At 33.0% G+C, this 19,040-nt stretch overlaps 1 long non-coding RNA gene across 2 annotated transcripts in view; it reads left to right on the forward strand.

Annotated features, from left to right (window-relative positions):
* LOC136345455 (uncharacterized) overlaps positions 1–19,040 on the forward strand; it is a 159,297-nt gene that overhangs the window by 90,554 nt on the left and 49,703 nt on the right. For both annotated transcript variants that reach the window (XR_010733145.1, XR_010733146.1), the window contains exon 4: positions 17,464–17,578. This is a non-coding gene — a long non-coding RNA (uncharacterized lncRNA). The remainder of the gene's footprint in view (positions 1–17,463; positions 17,579–19,040) is intronic.

A 19,040-nucleotide genomic window follows, 5' to 3' on the forward strand; every position in this document is an offset into this window, starting at 1 on the left:
ACTTTTACAAATAAATCAAACGAGAAACATAGAAATTTAATATTTCAATTCGTGCAAGAACGGGATAAGTTGTCACGACTTATCCCTTGTGACTAAATTTGTGAAAGGGTCAAATGTGCTCATGATTTCACTGCTCATGGAGTATTCGTCTCGGTTTTGCACGAAACAACAGTTTATGCTTTGCAACAGACTGTGAAACTCAGATATCACTTGTAGCAAAATAGTGAATCATCTCCTTTTTGCACCAAGATCCTCAATTGTTTTTAAGTATCCGCAAATGGCCCTACATAAATTATCGGTTCAAGTTAAATAAAGTGGATTTTTTTATCTCAATAACAAACAAAAAAGGTGGGTTACCTTAATCTATTATTGTATTTTAGATGAATTATCTTTGCGTAAATTTAGATTATCTGGAATTCAACATACCGAATTGTTATTGTACTATTTATGGCGGTACCGTAAAAGAGGACTATTTGATTGTTGTAACATTGGTGCTTATCAATGTTTCGATTTTATCTAGGCCAAGTTACTTGATGAGTTTTTGGTATGATTTCGTCGACGAAAAAACTTTGGTGTGTAACGTCATGTCTCAATCCATTGCAAAAGGTGGCACATTTTATCGCATTTAGATTGTTTTTGGACTTGTGTAATTGATATGGGCACATTGCAATGCCAAATATGCTTTTTGCTGGAGATAAAATTGCTTTACTGCAAAGCAAGAAAAATGCATTACATGGATATTTTATATTCGTAAGACGGAGGATGTGGATCCAACAACATCAAATCAGATGGGCCTACATTTTATTTGATTCGCAGTCAAAGATTGAATTGTAATTCGTCAACTCTAGTCTTTTCTCGACATAAGAGCTTTTCGTGAGATTCAAATTTCAACTTTATCCCAAGTTTTCCTTCAATCCCAGAATTATTCAGATGATGCATGTGAAAACTCAACCATAGTTTTTTCTCTTTCGACTTGACTCAGGAGCCTCATTTTTAATACATTTGAGTTAAGATTCTAAGGGTCACATGCGCCTCAAACGGTCATTTTTAACCAATCTCCCTATGAGCTCCGATAACCCAAAACTTACCCCTTATGGATCGTTTCCGGATACTAAACTCATACCGTGCGTTTATAAAAAAAATGCGATTCAAGTAGTGAGATTCGACTTATAGATTCCTTTGAAATTTATAAATATATTCAATAAACCGAAGAAAAATTATGAAGATTTTCTAGTGGAAACATGGCTTTTTTTTGGACTTATAAAGGGTAAAAAATAATTTTTACTACGATTTTGAGGTAAATTTTTTTAATCTGAAACTTTTTATTTCTCATCAATAAAGTCCTTTTTTCCTAATTCAAATGATGTGTTGTTTTAAATGTGACACTTCAATTTTTGTTATATAAAAAACGAAAAATTTTAGGAAAAATTTTTCCAGTAAAAAATACTCAATTTTTCTAAAATCTTTGCAAGTTTACCAAAAAAATGGGTTTTCCATTTTGAAAAACAATATTGGCCTTGAAATGCGCTTTAAATGGCTTTGACTGAAATTTTGCTTATGTACGGTGGACGTCTCCTTTGGTAACAAGAAATGTTTGAAACCTTATTTTAATTTTAAGTTTAATTTCGAAGATAATCGCTTATGTGTGTGCGTGTGTGGGTGTATAAATTTTATTGCAGCAACAATCAATTAAAAAAAAGTTGATGCTAATTACCTCTTCATAATGATTGGAGACACTTATTTTCAATTTAATATGCATACCCAACCAGAATTTATGCTCAAGGTTCCTAATAACGAAAAGTTTAATTGGAAAAATGATACCGAAGTTTTTTCTATTTATCTAACCGAGGATAGATATTGTTCGAGACCTAATACTGCAGTATAAAATCGGATTTTATGGCTTTCGAACATAGAAATTTGTGTATTGATGGCAGTTATGATTTTCTCAAAACAACATAAAATATATTACGGGATAAATATTTGGTTAAGGTTATTGTGATATTCAGTCGAGGTTTCTCTTGATTAATACCCAGGACTAGAAATGTCGAGGCAATTTTGAAATAAGATTAACGTCCATATTTGCTTTAGAATCATTAAAGAGATAGAGATAGACATGCAGATTAATAGATAACGAGAAGGAAAAAAGACGAAGATATCCTCTAGTGACAGAACTACTATTGAGCAGTTCAATTCAAAAAACAGGAAGAGTGAGAATACAGACACAGAACAATTGATAATTCACTTACAAATCTCAAAAGTGATCTTAAAAGTGAAGGGGAGAGAAACCCAAAGAGGTAGATAATGAAAGGGATAATGAATGAAGATTTTATTTCATAGGAGAAAATTCGCCAAATACGTCTCGAGACATAAACTAAGATCACAAAAGGACATTAAAATTGCATTCTGAAAACTACCAAATGAGAAGGGTTGAAAAATAACAATTTTATATGTTTTTTTTTTCTAAACGAGTGATGATTATAGAAAATATGGACTCTCAGAATCGTTTTCCCTTATGAAGACCGATCAAGATGGCTGCAAAATATAGACGCTGAAAGATGACTGAAAAATGTGCCTTTTCGACTATTTTTGAGAACGCGTTTATACATTTTCAGGCAAGTTTTCAGACGAACCTGGTAAGAAAAATAGGTTTTCCGTGTCCAACGCTTAACGAGAATACATAAAACGTGTGTCACCTACATAATATGTTTCTATAATAAGAAAGTCTCTTTGGTACTTACCGACTTTACTTTGAAAAACGATAAGAAAATGACAGTCGAGATACAAATTGTGGAGTAATTAAAATATTTTGATAATTTTATTTCATTCCAGGTTAATTATTCTTCTACGTGTCTCGTTTAATAGACGCTCCTATTTCATTCTTTTCAATCTATGGAACAGGGAACTTTCATTATTAGATTAATAGGTATCGAATGACTATAAATAAAAAAAAACAAATTGAAATTTGTTTTTATTCGAAACATGACAACTAAAATTACACGTGTATGTATTTTAATCTTGTCAATTGGGTATTCAATTAATCTTTCAGCAATGCACAGAATTCTAGGCATCTGTATAGGTAGTTTTCCATAGAGAAGCAATTCGCATTAGAAGGGATTTAAAAGGAATTATTATCAATATCAATCAATAAACCGTTCTTTTACTTAAACATTCGAATTAACTGCATACCAATACAATATATTCTGTATTGCCCATAAGGCATGCACATAGTATATGTATATATTAACAATATACAGGGTGAAACATAATATTCTTTCGGGGAGCGATAATACTCAGTAAAATTATAAGAAAATGCTGTAAACCGGTGATCAAAAACGCACCATTTTCGATATACAGATTTGCGAATTTTCACATTTTTTCTCATAATTTTCAGTTTTCTCACGTATGCCGCGAGTTCAACTTTTAAAATTTTATACACTTATTTTCTTTAAGACCCTTTATAACAAAATGTTAAAATCGTCGGTAGCGATATACAAAGTGTTATGTTTTTTGGACCATGTTTTCTTTTGCTTTGTATCTTTTTTTGGAACACCCTGTATGAATTCTGATGTCAAATTTAAATTCCTGCGTTAAATTTTTAGCTTGGCCCTTGCAGTTTTTCGTACCTTTCAGTGTTTTTATAGAATCTGCAGAAATATCTATGCGAATTAAGAATGGAAAGGAGGTAAAAAAAATCAACAGACCCAATTGTCACCTATCTGAAGCAATACGTAATATTTCATCAAATTTCTTAATATAAAAATAAATCTAAATGAAAACAAAACTATAAAAATTTATATAAATTTTCCCTCGTGATGTAACAAAAAACGTGAATATACTGAGTGGTCCAAGTGCTATGGGCTACTATTGTTATTTTCTAAACCTTAAATGTTACAAGTTCGGTCAAACTAGGCGAAAGTCGTGAAACTTGATGACAAGCTAAGATGTCGAGGCACTACTGTCAAAATTTGTTTGGTTACGGAAATATTGGGAAAAAACGAAATTTTGCCGAAAAAAATTGTCGCAAATAAGCCGAAAACTAAAAGTTTTCGAAAAAAGTTTTTCTTACAACATTTTATTGGTTTTTAAAGCTCTATACACTAATGTTAAGTTTTAAAAAATAGCAATTTTACTTCCTGAGATATCAACACTACTTCAATTTTTTTAAATACGAACTGGAATTCAATTCAACAACGATCTCGACCACATATTTACATTTGCCTAATTTTTCTTCAGTCGTAGGTGACAACTATCATCATGATAAGAGTATTATCATTAACAACTGAATGAATGAAAATGAATGAAAACAATTTTTCGACAGTTCAAGTAATATCAGACTATTAAAGATCTAAATTTCTAAAGCTACTGCATAGGTGAAAAGACTTTTTGTTTTGTTAAGAAGCATAAAATTAATTTAAAAGTTTTGAATTTTGTTGTTTTTTGAGACTTGAGAGTTAAAAAAATGCGTTTTACAAACGAAAACAAAAATAGATATAATACTTGTTTATATACGAGAATTTTGTAAAATTAGTAACGCGCTCCGAACGAATTAAAATTTATACCCAAAGAAAAGAATAACAAATCCTAAGATATTTCGGAAATTGGAAAGAAATTTGCAGCTTCACGGATCGTTCAATAATCCAATTAACGAGGTAAAACTGTGACAATACAAGGAGGTAAAAATGAAGAAAACTTGATAGGTACCTGCGCACGTGAACCTAGCTAATTTGCTTACTTCCTTTGCAAAAGTACCTAATCGATTACAAGAGCATTATTTTTCTCAACACCATTTTTTTCAGGATATTAGCATCATAAAAAGATCGAAGACCGAGTCGTATCTTTAAAAGAAATTGAAAACGATTCGGCAATTTCAAAAAGTGCCACAAGGCGAATTTTTAACTAACCTGAACCCAAGGAAACTTGCATGTTCGTCGAGAAAGGACATTCCAGGAGAGATTTGACTTAAATGTGTGACTGGAAATTTTAGACAGAAAACCCGTGGGTCCATATTTTTTTCACAAGTATTTGATTGGAGCTAGATCTTTAGATTTTTTACAAACAACTTTACAAGAACTTTTAGACGATTTTCCTCTTGATGTGTTACGAAATTTTAAGTATTTTCAAAAAGACAGTGCTCAGGTACATCGTAATCGTCGCTGCACAAGATATCTAAATACCTGGAAACCCAATGCTTGGATTGGAAACAGTGATCCTACAAACTGGCCACCTCTATGACCAGATATCACGTCCATGGATTTGTCAGTGTGAGATTTTATTAAAGATCAGGTCTATCAAACAATCCCCATAGATTTGATCGATCTTATTTTTAAAATTCGAGCTACCTGTCAAATACTGACGCCTAATGTGCTAAATAATTTACAAAAAGAGTTATAAAAAACTCTCAAAAATGTCTTCAAAGTAATGGGAGACATTTTCAGCGTTCGTAATTATTTGTAATTTATGTGCCGGTGTTGTGATTAATTAATTTTTACTTATTAAAAGAATCTTAAAAATTCGTATTTTATCAAAGGTATCTAATTTATTTGGTTTTACATTAGCTTTTTAGGATTAGAGCAGAATAAAATTTAAAGTTTCCAAAAGACAAACTTGAAAGTACAAGAAAACGAAACATGTTTTTGGCAAAATTTCATTATTTCCCAATACTTCTGAAAGCGAACCAAGTTTGACAACAATGCCTTGAGATCTTATCTTGTCATCAAATTTCGCAACTTTTGTCTAATTTAACCGAACTTGTAAAGTTTACGGTTTAGACGATAGCAATAGTGGCCCATAGCAATTGCACAACTCTGTATATATATATATATATATATATATTGTAAAACTTTTCTAGCAAAAAAATGCAATAATTTTGATTATCTCAAAAATTTGACAAAAATCAAAGATAACTCCGCAGCAAAACGTTTAATAAAAAAATTGTTCAAATAAAAGATCTTCATTTTTTGAAGGTCTACAAGAATCTGTCAAAAATACGGGGATGCCATTTGAAAAAAAAAGTTGTCATTGAAATGATCTTAAAATAACGTTTTGGCTAAAAGTCACTATCTCCATGACTTATTCTCTTCTTTACCGGAACTTCGAAACTTTTTTTCATATAACGTACCGTTGATAAGTAATCTTCAGTCACAGTTTTAAATGGGACACCCTATGTATATAATACCTTCACTACACTCTTGATTGCCCAATAAAATAAAAAATATCTGCGAAGGTATTTCAAGGCCTTGGCACATCACTGAAGATCACAAGAACGATCACATGGAAAAAATTAATAACACTTTTAGATTATCGCTCACTTAATCTAAACTAAATATCTAAAATCAGTGACGTATCTAGAGGTGTTAAAACACCATATATTATCATCCATTAGCCTTGTTTTGAGGGTTTTTAGATATTTAAACAATCCTTCACTGCTTCATTGGATACCGAGGCCCTCAAGTTCAAATTGAAGAATTAATAAAAATGAGACGAATGTTAATAATCAGTTTAATTGAAATGTCGTAAACCAGTAGCGTCTCTAGTAGGATTAATAATGTAACTTAAAGCCTTTGAGGCCTATTTTGGGAGTTGTATAACGGGAACGCCTCTGAATTTCGGGTATTTGACTTGCGATTTTCTGATTTGCTAAACCACTACTTGCCTTCACGCAAAAAATCAGTGGCGTATGGTTTATAATGAAATAAAGCGGGTTGTTAAAAGTCATAGGGTTTTTCAAATATTTATGCCTTTTCCAGTATCTGAGAGGGATTTTTCAATGCTTCTGTAGAAATCAGTAGCGCGGGAAATCGGATGAAACATTTCGATAAATTTGATTGAAAATTCGTACATTAAGGTCGAGAAAAGACAGAAGATGCAAGAAATGCGCCTGCTTGTTTCAAGCTGCTACACCGAGAAAAATAATTTATTTTACCATAAGAAGATTAGGAAACTGCCCCTTAACAAAATTTGCAATTAAATAACGTTATTCGAATCGTCAAAATTACAATCTGCTTTTTTGACGATCAACAAGGATAAACAGGTCATGCTCGTCATCACTTGCTACACAGAGAGAAATAACCTCTTAAATATTCAGGAAAAGGACCATTTATCATGTTTTGAAGTAAAGGTAGTAACTCAAATATGAAATTCGAATATCATCCACGAAGCTCGTGCTGGTTCTCGCTAGCTACACTAAGAAAAATATTGTAAATGCCGTTTCACTGTGATAAATCAATAATAAGTAATCTATTGCGTTTTTTGTTGCTAACATAGAAGCTTCCACTACAGCTACTTTTCTATATTTTAATGAGAAAAAAAGTAATTAGGCTACCGGACACCACTATCCGCCTCGACCCCGATTCAGCTGACCATACAGTCTGGTCGTATGTCTTAGCTGAATGTCATTCAATGGTACTGAATACCCTCGGTACCGACTTCCTACACGCAGGTGGACTTTTTTTCAGTCCGCACAATCGGACAAAGGCGACTATTTCAGCGCATTCAGTCACGTATGCTTCTATGTAATTGCATAAAGCCAGTAATGAGCCACGATAAATTTCTCGCCAGTATTTCAATGCGTTCGCGGGATAATTTGAGTAGTAAATCTTCTAATAAAGATTTAGAGTTTACCACAGTTGCCATGTACAAGTGCGGAGATTGTAGGAAATTAGTGAGGAAAATTTCTTGAACTGAGAATAGCGTTCAATTGCCCTAGTAACTTTGGAGAGGCAGACATTATCGGAATGAGGATGAGAGTTCATCAGCCATTCATCCACACTGAAGGCGATTGTCCTGAAGAACTCCTACCTCCTCAACTGAAGTGTAAGGGTAATTTCCTCGCACATGAGACGCCACTGTATATACTCGAGTTATCAAAAAAGTGATACCTTCGTTGGAACATGAAAATACGGCAGTTTTCGCCAATAAAGTTCTTTAAAAAATTACTAAAAATTAAAAAGTGCTCTGCATTGATGAGATCTGATCATGAATTTTCAAGAAGATGGAAATATGTGTTCTTTCTAAGGCAAATAATACTCATTGTAGAACTACTCGGATCGTAATATTTTTGTGTGGTAATGACGGTCATTATTATGTTCTTTATTAACTGTGTCTGACGTGTTAAGTATCCTTTTATGACTAGGATATTTGTCAGTTCCGTGAAAATTATATAAGATATAAACATGTTATATGCAATAGATTTCTGCTTTCTAATATTACAGATTACACGTAATATGAGCGTATTTGCCTTCAAAAAATTTATTATTTACGGCAAATATGTGTATAGGGTGTTAAAAAAAGAGTGTGAAATATTTGAAAAGGTAGGGTATGGACCAAAATGAACAAAAAAATCTTAGTAAATGTGGGCTCGCAGAGTAACAGTTTCGGAAATATGATAGGTTTTTTTTTAAATAATTTCCGTGCAATAATTTAATACTTATTTATTATGCAAAAACAGACAAAAGAAATTATAACAAGAACAAAAAATAACGTTAAATAAAATATTGAAAGTGCCCTCCTTTCTCTTACAAGCGGGCACATCTTTGTCTTAGCAACATTCGAACTCTTTCTAAAATCTCCTTATTGGCTCCGATTTGTTGACATTTTTAATTAACTCGTAGCTGCAGCTCCTTGAGGTTATTTGCAAAATTACCATAGACTAATGTTCTCAAATATCCCAAAAAGAAACAAATCTAGAGGGTTTAAATCAGACAATCTTGCAGGCCATCAAACAGGTCGGCCCCTTCCTACCTACTTACGTGAACAAATTTTGTGTAAATGTTCTCTAACGGCAATCGAAAAATGAGCTGGAACACCATCATGCTAGGACCACATTTGTTGACTTTGGTCTAAAGGAATGTCGTCCATAACATGACCCATTGTGTTCTGTAGAAAGTTTAGGTGAGCAGCGTCTGTTAATCGGTTTGATAACAGAAGAAGACTTAGGAACCTGTCGCTTACAATACCCAACCAAATGTTTAATGAAAAACATGTCTGATGTTCAAATTCCATTAGAGCATGAAGACTTCCGTCGGTTCGAACATGCATAGTGTGAAAATTAACAACTCTATTCCATGTCAATCCGACCCCATCCGAAACAAAAACAATATTGGCAAGAAAACGAGAGTCTTCAGCATCATTGGATGGAGATAAAAAACTATTATTATATTATGCTCTATCTTCGTTCAAATTTCCCCTTCTGGTCTAGGAAGAGATACTGACCTCAATCTTCGGGGTAGATAGATAACGTTTTTTGCTCGTTAAATCGGTATTACTCGAAATATTTGGTGAACTCTTCCAAACATACGATGTGAAGGAATCTAGCGATTTGAATAAGCTTTACACATGAAATGCATGTGGGTTAATTCTGCATTAGAATAGGCAGACATAGCAAGTGAAAACTTATGTACTGACAAGAAACTAAGACTTAATGTTTATATTATGGTAAAAAATGCAAGTTTTTGCAAAATAAAAAAAAAAAACAAGGTAAAACAACTTTTTTTTGCTTGTACATAATAAATAGAAATAAATAATTGCAAACAAATGTTTTAAAAAAATATCCTTTCACATCTCCTAAACCGTTATTGTCTAGATCCATGTTTACTTTTGTTTTTTTGTTTACTTTAGCCCATGCTTTTATCTCTTTAAGTATTTTACATTCTTCTTTAACGCCCTACACAAGGTGTTTTTTTTAATGTGCCTATCATTGCTATCTCCCAAACGACGAGAGTCACAACTTCGGTTGATTTAGACAAAAATGAGCTCCACAAAAAAGCTACATGGTTGCCACGTTTTTAACAATTTTATATATACATATTTGAAAAAATATGACAAATGGCACAAGATTTCAATCGCTTGCATTTCACAAACCTTTGGTGACCGGAAAAAAGTTTGAATTACAAAGTTTCACAACTTTTAACTCTGTAAAAAGCGACATGTCGAATATCATTGTACAGCTTTTATTAACTGAGTAATCGTTATCAATTTCATTACGTTAAATACGGACCTGGAATTTTCACTTCATATTTCGAAAACGCTTTTTAATCCTAATATATAATCCATATATAATTTTATTTACGTTTAGTAACGTTTCATCCAGAATAGTTCATCGTCAGACTATTTTTTATTTGGTTTTTTTAAACTTATATCGCATACTATGTCGCTCTGGAAACGATTTTCTAACAGATGTGACTTATTTTTCAACTTGTCAAATTTTTTCAAAAGTCAAAAGTTTTTTTAAGACTTTTTTTGATTTTTTATCATTTATTTTGGAACTTAACCCGTAAGAAACTAAGTTTTAGTAATGCAATTCAGTGATGGCAAAAAATGTATATATTAGTTGTGTATCTGTGGGTTTTTGTAGTACGAAAAATGCTTTGAAAAAATATCAGAATTTGTATTCAAAGAGAAAATCTTCCACAACAACAATCTTCGCGAAATTGGAAAGAAACTTACTTGAGTACGGTTTTTTTTCAAGATTTTTGATATTATTTTAAAACATTTTTAATATTACGAAAATTTCGCAGACACACAACTAACATACCCATTTTTTGGTCATTATTGAATTGCATTACGGAAACTTAGTTTTTTATGGGTTCGGTTCGAAAAGAAACGATAAAAGACGAAAATATGTCTAAAAACAACTTTATTTGATAAATTTACAAATACCATAAATATCTAGGTTGTTAGGAAATCGTTTTCAGCGTGACCGAGAATCTAGGGTAGTTTAAAAAGGTAAATAAAAAATAATCTGATGATGAATTATTCGGATTTGAACCTCAATAAATGTGAACAAATTATACATGGGTTAATCAGGAAGAAAAAGCGCTTTCAAAATGTTAAATAAAAAGTTGAGGTCCGCATTTTAAAATAACGAAGTTGGTAACCGTTACTTAGTTATTAAACTCTGTAGAATCACATTCGATATACCCCTTAATAGAGAGTAGAACGATGTGAAACTTCGTAATTTAAATTTCTTATTTGTCACAAACGTTTTGGGTCATCCTCATATTTTTCCAAATATCGAAGAAACCACTGAAAATGCGGCAACCTTGTAGTGGCTTGCTTCATGAGCTCAACAAAGAGTGACTTTTGTCTAATTTAATCGAAGTTATAACTCTCACCCTTTCCGAGATAGCAATGGTAGGCGTGCCTAGAAGAACACCCTACGTGTATAATTAAAATTGCCCCAAACTTTTTCGTTTGTTCGGTAGTCTGAGGAAAAGAGTATTTAAATATGCAGAGCGTCGCTCTATCCTCAGTTTATTTATTGATTGATTTAGTAATAACATGAATCGATGCATAATAGATAGAGCTTGGATTAATGGGCCATTTACGAGACACACAGAGCGTTGAAAAGCGTGTTTGTGGAGCTCCCAATACTACATCCAACCAGCTAGGAAATTTTATAGTAGTTTCTGCAGGTTTTTCTCAACTCGAAACCGATTTATTTATCTCCCAGGAACTTTATTCTTACTTCGATAAGAAAACCAGGCGTTAACGGAAATTGGGCCAAAATTTCAATATTTTACTGAGAGGGAGTTGGCCGATTTGAATTTAAATTTAACCGCACTAAATGCGGTATATGCACAATCGTTTTCCGCTGGTTTTGGCACTTTTAATTGCCGTGTAACATGTTGGAGAAGAGAAGAGCGGTAATTAAATTCTGTCAGTCATGGTCAATTTTAGGGAGGTATGTGGCGAATTCATGCTAAAGCTTTGATACCGGGAAACACTCTAGGACGCTTCGTGCTACGCCAATGATTGTCATCAAATTCAAAAATTTAAATTAAAATTTTGCACTTTGATCTAATACGCACCAGCGGCAGACGTGGGATTTTTCTCCATATTATTATTACCCTGTGATAACACTTGAAAACGTATAAATCTGTGACCAGCTGAAGTGTGGGTGTCACTGAGAGCTGTTCAACATCAAACAAACATATTGAAACGAGTGACTGAGGGTCAAATTAACATGGCAAATTGCTTTCTTCATGATCGAGTACCTTTTATCGGTCTCATTATGGAAGGAGCTAAATCGGGACTATACCTCAGCCAATTCAATTCAAACACATGGTAAGATTCAACGCAATCTCTACCAGCAAGTGAGTGGACTTTCAATGGATCGAAAGTGGTTTCGTAAATAATTTTTCGATCAGGAACGCCTACCGTTTTACATGACGCTTCCCCCTATCATATTGAGCCGAGGATCAGACTTTCAATTGCAGTTACAGTGTGAAGGTACATAAATCATGGTTTGGATGTAGTTTTTGCAATACGTTCATAATTTTTAAATTTTGCAGCATGGCCCTTTTAAATACCCCCGTGAAAGTGCGATACGTTCCACAAGTCTCGGCCATCCCGCAGTAGATTCTTCAGTACTCCGAAGAGATGATTTTCCACTTGCAGTCGCCCCTCGTTGATTTCGCGTTTTTCTTGCAGACGCCCCTCCATTTAAATTTCGTCTTGTAGTCTCCTCTAGAAGCAGTAGATTCTCTCCACCGGTAGTCGCACCGATAAAGCAGGTCGTAGATTTTTCTCTTGTGATCATCTCAAATCTGAAAAATGTTCAATTTGTACCCACATCTGGAATCGGGTCCATTTCAGTAGAAATGGTGCATTTGTAGCCACCTCACCGGTCTACCCAACTATCCCGCTTGTTCACAGATCATTCCCTTAGAAAAGTATCCTTCAGGTATATGAAATTGTACAAGAGCTATTGACACTGAATTCGAATATCTCCACCTGGTCCACCCATGTAGTCGACAACGGTCCCATATAGTCGTCCGAGTTGAAGTTCGGATCTGTAGACACCACTTAAAGTTTTCTTGCTTTTTCATCATCTCTGAAGTCGAAATACTTCACTCGTAGTCAGTTATCATTTTTTACTTAATGACGGCTATAAAGAACGTGTTATTCTCTGGTTGTCCTGTTGAAGTAATCCCTGGAGTGTAAACGATTACTTGTAGCAACACAATCTGTGCGAAAACTGTGATTGTTTTCCAAAACCTCCTTCTAAACGCTTTTGGTGTCACGAAGACTATTCCCTTGGTCAGTAGGGCGTTAATGAATTTTTGATTTAGGGTTTTTCGCTCCGATAAAACGTAACAGATATAGCTCAAATCGGTCGTTTTATTTTCCAGATTTAATTGCCCGGTGTTTGCTGAAGTCACTTTATCTTTAATTGGATCAAAATGGGCGGTCAAAGAATATTATTTGTCTTTAAAATTAATGTTCCAAATATGTATATCCCCTGTGTGTATTCTCTACTCAAGGATAAGATCCTCCAGATAAATCCCTTAATATGTGAATTATCCGCCAGTTTTTTTCCCTTTTTTTGTGAACGAGAGCTAATTTAGGAATCTACTTAATTAAAAGATATTTATTATCAATCACAACGCTACTCATTATTGACAATTTCGTGCGATGCCTGGTGAATCTTCGCCATCCTGCAGTTTTGGAGCTCATAAGCAGAATTTTAATTGTTTTAACTTATCTAGAACATGATTCGATCAGTTTGGACAATTTATATATATATATACGGAGGAACACACAAATTCATAAAAAATTGAAGGAAATATTTTTCATGGAAATGCTAGAATACGTCAAATATTGTTTTTAATTATGCATTTTGTGACGTAACAGACATGTATACAGGATTATCCATGTAGTAGATAAATATACTTTTTCATTTTTTTCTTGTGGAACATCATGTACGTTGCGACATTATTGAGTTCCATTAGAAACTCTGAACGTAGTTCATGTCACATACTCTTGTCTAAACTCAACATTTACCGAAAGAAGTTACAAAAAATACAAATAATGATAGAACTATTGATACTTAAAATATAATAATATAAACTACTATAATCTAATATACTAAATATTCGAACTGTGCCCCGTTGACTTTCTGATAGTGGGCAAGTCGCAAGACAAATTTCTAAACAACGTTCCTTATCATTTGAAGAGGTATTTGTCAAGCTCTTTAAATAATTTAATTTTTTTAATTCTTCCATATTATTGAGCTTATTTAAATACACCCTGTGTTTCAGATAACATAATTTAAAAAATCCATAGCGGTGAGGTCATGCGATCTAGCAGGGCGCTCTAATCGCCATACTACGCAAATATTTTAGAAACTGTTGAATTTAGGCATGAGTACGTTACGTGAAATTTGTTACGAATTTCTCAAAGCACTCAAAAACGTCATAATATACGTGGGGTTCCATAAGAAAAAAAAATTAAAAAGTACATTTATCTGCTACATGGGTAATCCTGTATACATGTTTGTTACTTTCAAAAATATACAACTAAAAACAATATAAACGTCTTTCGACATTTTAATAAAAAATATTTCGTTTAATTTTTAACGAATTTATGCGGGACTTTTAGTCATCTATGTATATTTCACTTTGATCTTATGGTTTCAAAATAAAATCACCGTTTTCGGAATTTCCGTTTCATTTAAGTTAAATTTTACGTATTTGAATAAAGGAATAATTGGAAGTTAACTTGAAAAAATAAAAAAGAGCAGATTATCATATAACAATGTTGAATACCAAATTTGTTTACAATATCGACATAAAACATAATGTTATCTGTGCCACTGATGGAGATACGAGCCACTGCATTCACCACCTTTAATTCGGAAATTGCAGCTCCATCATCATTTTTAGCTTAGCGCAAGCATGTTTGATGCGTCATAATGCCGGACACGCAATCGCACAATTGACTTGATTTCATCATGGCATTCCACTACAATCGTCGACAAAAATTATGAAATAATCCACCGGCTAAAAACAACAGATAAACTGTTTTTATTACTTAAATTTTTAAATTCAAGTGTAAAGCTATCTATACGTCTTTTTAAAGGAAATTTGTGTTTCAGCGCATTTGCTAACGTACGATACAAATGAAATTATTGCAAACGACCTACATCCACCCCTGCTTATGTGTAAAGCCTTATTCTCAAATAGAATAAAAGGCGAAAAATCAGATTGTTGCATTACAATGTTAAATAGCACGTTTGAATCCCCAAGCCCCTCGACAGTGACGATTTATCCCCCAGGGACAGTCCCGGGTCTTTGCAAGCTGCAGAAAAAGGAAACCCGAAGTTTTAGTAGATAGGAGCCTCGACGAATCAGACACTATCCAGTCTCCAGAACACCAGGCCGGATGTCTTTAGAAGATTTTCATTGAGAAAAAAAAGCAATTAGAGTGGTTTCACGAAATGCCGAGTTTAACAGCAGAATTCCACGAAAGAAACCTTTAATTACTGAAGGTAAAAGAAAGAAAAGAATTCGATTTGCGAAAGAATATTTAAAAAAATATTAAATTTTTTGGGACAATGTAGTGTTTAACGACGAAAGTAAGTTTAATAGAAGTGGGTATAATGATAAACAAATATCTGTTTATACATTTTTATAAAACCAATATTTTGAGTGGGGTACGTATACTTACATGCATTATGTCGCGTACATTCTATAACTGTATGCGACATATGAGATCATCGAAATTACCTCCTTTATTGTAATTTAATCATTAACTATGAAATCAGAATTCGTGTATAAGAATAAAATGCAGGCTGTTTCATTTAAAGTGGCATGAGCTATTATCTACGAAATCAAATTTAAAATTGAAAAAATTTTCAAACAAATTTTGTTTGTTATGAAAGGGGCGTCCAAGGCACATAAACTAATTTTTACTCAAGGCTATTTGGAGAACATTGTAAGACCATTTTTTTATGAAACGTCTATTATTTTAGTAAATTTGCGAAAAGTTAAGTAATTTTTTGTCGAAGAAGTTTTTTCCAAAGCTTTTCGTTTTTCAGATATAAACAAAAATTGAAGTTGTACATTTAAATTAGCACATGACTTAAATTTCGAAAGAAAACTTTATTCAACGAAAATAAAAATTCACATATTCTAAAAATTAACCCAAAATCATAGTAAAAATTATGAACCATCCTCAGAAGTCAACTTTTCACACCCTGTAGACCGCAAGCGAAGCTCCTCTCGATACATGTTTACATGAAATTTTCGTCATATTTTGGGACCTAGAATATGTTGTTCAATTTATGGCACTATGTTCAGACACACTTTGTATATGTCAATTTTCAACTATAATTGCCAGAATGCTTGTTATACTAGAAATTTAAATGGTGTAGAAACACTTTTGTGACTGGCTGTGTGTTGTAAATGAGTCTCTCTAATGGTTCTTCGGAGTCGTTGTTTAATTTAGTGCATTTTTAACCATTTAAAACGCCGTAAATTGTTTCTTATCTTCAGATTTCCAAATCATTCCCTACAAAAACATCATTTAGATATTTCCAGCAAACTGCAAGACTGAACTGTAACATGTGATCCATCATCTTAATGAGTAAAAATGGTGTATTTATAAATACGAAGATTCGAGATGGCGACAATAAAAGTAAGCAAAGTTGATGATGGTCGTCGAAACGTCGGATTTAAAATATGACGTCATCACGTTGTCAAAAGAGAAAAAGTTACGATGATATAGCATCAATCATATTAATTGTCTCGCCGAATGAGCTCAGGAAAAAATAAAAACCTTTTTCCCAAAATTTCAGTTTTTTTCGAAAAGCACTGAAGGCAATCGGTATTTTTCAAATCTTTAAACGGCATATTCATTATCTTGAAACTACGAAACTTTATCCTAATTTACCCGGCTTCGTATCTTTTACGGTTACCCAGATCCCCATAGTTGAATTCTATAAACCCCTTGTATGGATACACGTACATATTATGCTATGGGGTATGTGTGAATTACTCCATTACTCCTTTAAATTTTTTCATGCAAATTTAAACAATGTTTTAGCCAACTAAAACATAATCATCCTCCAATAATATTCCAAAAATGAAAACTTAACCCACACTCCTTTTTGATTTAATTTAAGGCCTATAATTTCACGTTGATTGGCCCATGTAAAAGGCCGTCATTAAAGGCAAATTGCTCCTCTTAGGAGCATCCCAACGATGCAAGATGTTAGAATTTGTCGGTAAACGTACTATTTAGGCTTGATTGATATTTTGCCAAGTAGTTTATTATCAATTTTTCGGACCGCCTAGGCTAAACCTCCAAAATTACTAAAAAAAAGTACTTTGAAGTAACCTCAGATAAATCTCAGATATACTGAAAAGTTCAGATTCCTTCGAAAGTTTCCCACTACGATATGTAGAGTCTATAAGCCTGGTCGCTCACCAGAAATGCATGAGAAATGCAAAATGAGATTTACAGTAAATACTGGTTAAACACATAATGAAGCAAATTAATTGGATTTAAACGAATGTGTCACGATGTGTTGCACATAACAGCAACATTTGCATAATTACTCTGGTAAAAACTGTCCTGAACTTTCTTCACTAAAGAGTCTTGACAAGAAAAGCATCCTTTATTCAATTCTATGAGTGATAGCCCACTTGTAAGCATTATAATCATTCAACATTTTAATTCCAGGAGTACTTATCAGTGGTCAGCGGCAGATTAATCTTCAACTCCCGGAAGAGACTCTTAAAGAGGCCCTCCCTTCCATCGAGACATACTCCTGGTAGCTAATCATTAGAAAATTTAGGTAAGTTGAAGATTTATTTCAATTTCGGTAGTTGTATTAGAAGCTGTTTGTCAATCCAAGACAGACTTCATAGTTTTTCAGAGTGATTTGATCTAAAATTGCAAATTTTGAACAACAAAAATACATCAAATCAATTGTCTCGTCGAATTCTATGGACCGAGTTAAACTGCTTGTGATTTCTCCTTCAGTTTTTAATATATGGAGTAATTTCAATTTTTGATTTCGTCACCTTGAATATGTCTCTAAAACGAAAGAGTCTCAAATGGCGTATTGATAAATTTTAAATTAAAAAAAATGTCTGAAAACCTTCTTTAATTTTTGAAATATTGCATCACGTTGTCTTCGGACACGCTATTATGTTCTACCTCAAATTTCATGGACATAACTGAATTTTATGAAATTGCTGAAAGAAAAAGCCAACAACTTCTCAGCTTACCGAGAAAATAACTCCCCTACCAACACAGGATCTCTTTTAAAGACTTTTATTCTCCACAAACATTCAATTATCTTAAACGTGACTAATCAGCACAATAAGAAAATTTTGAATTAGACAATTCATGGAACAATATTTTGTGCCGCTACTGAAAGACTACGCTTTTAACGACAATTAACACTGACGTAGGCAGGTTTTTTCCATTTAAAGATAACTAAGTTTTCATTAAAAAAATTAAAGGTTGAAACTATTCCTATTCACTATTGAGGAATTTACCTACTTCCTCAAAACTCCAGATTTAAGATTCTTGTGCTTATGATTTTTTTAATGGAAGTAGCCTTATAAAATTATTTTCTCATTACCTGGTCCTTGTATGCTGAATAAGTGTTCTATATTTCACAGGATGGTTTTTCAAGTAGTTTTAAGATGTAAAGTACTTATAAACACGTGTCTTAACTCTTTTACTTTTTAAAATACAAGGTATAGTTGAAAAGTTAAATCAAATATTCTTTGAAATCTTTCGACCTCTTTCAATTTTACGAAATTTCATTTCCAGCGATTTTTCCAGATGAAAAATTTACATTTATCTACGATTTAGTTATATTTCCTAGAGGGCGCCACACGCTATTAACATACTTTTAAAAAACTACAACTTTATCGCGCCACACCGTGTTTCACTTTCGACCAGAAAACTGATTCGTTGATAATTTTGAATTCTTTATTCCAAAAAACCCCCGGATACGAAATTTTGTAAAATTAACTGGAAGACACCTCAAGATATCAAAGAATATGTGTTTTATAAGAACTGTCCATTTTAGAACTACTTGAAAGCTTACCCTGTAAAATGTCGTATTCTTACTCAACAACACCCTCTATACAGGGTGGTTCCCAATATATGTGGAAAATATCCCGAAACTGACAAATTATTGTAAAAAGATTGTACTTATGCTTTTACATTGTTTTCGTAAAATTTACCCTTGCAGATATGCAGCTTTTCAAAATTTGATAACGAAAATGATAATTGCTATA

This window comes from Euwallacea fornicatus, chromosome 19 (genome assembly GCF_040115645.1).
Source record: "Euwallacea fornicatus isolate EFF26 chromosome 19, ASM4011564v1, whole genome shotgun sequence".
NCBI classification, from domain to species: Eukaryota; Metazoa; Arthropoda; class Insecta; order Coleoptera; family Curculionidae; genus Euwallacea; species Euwallacea fornicatus.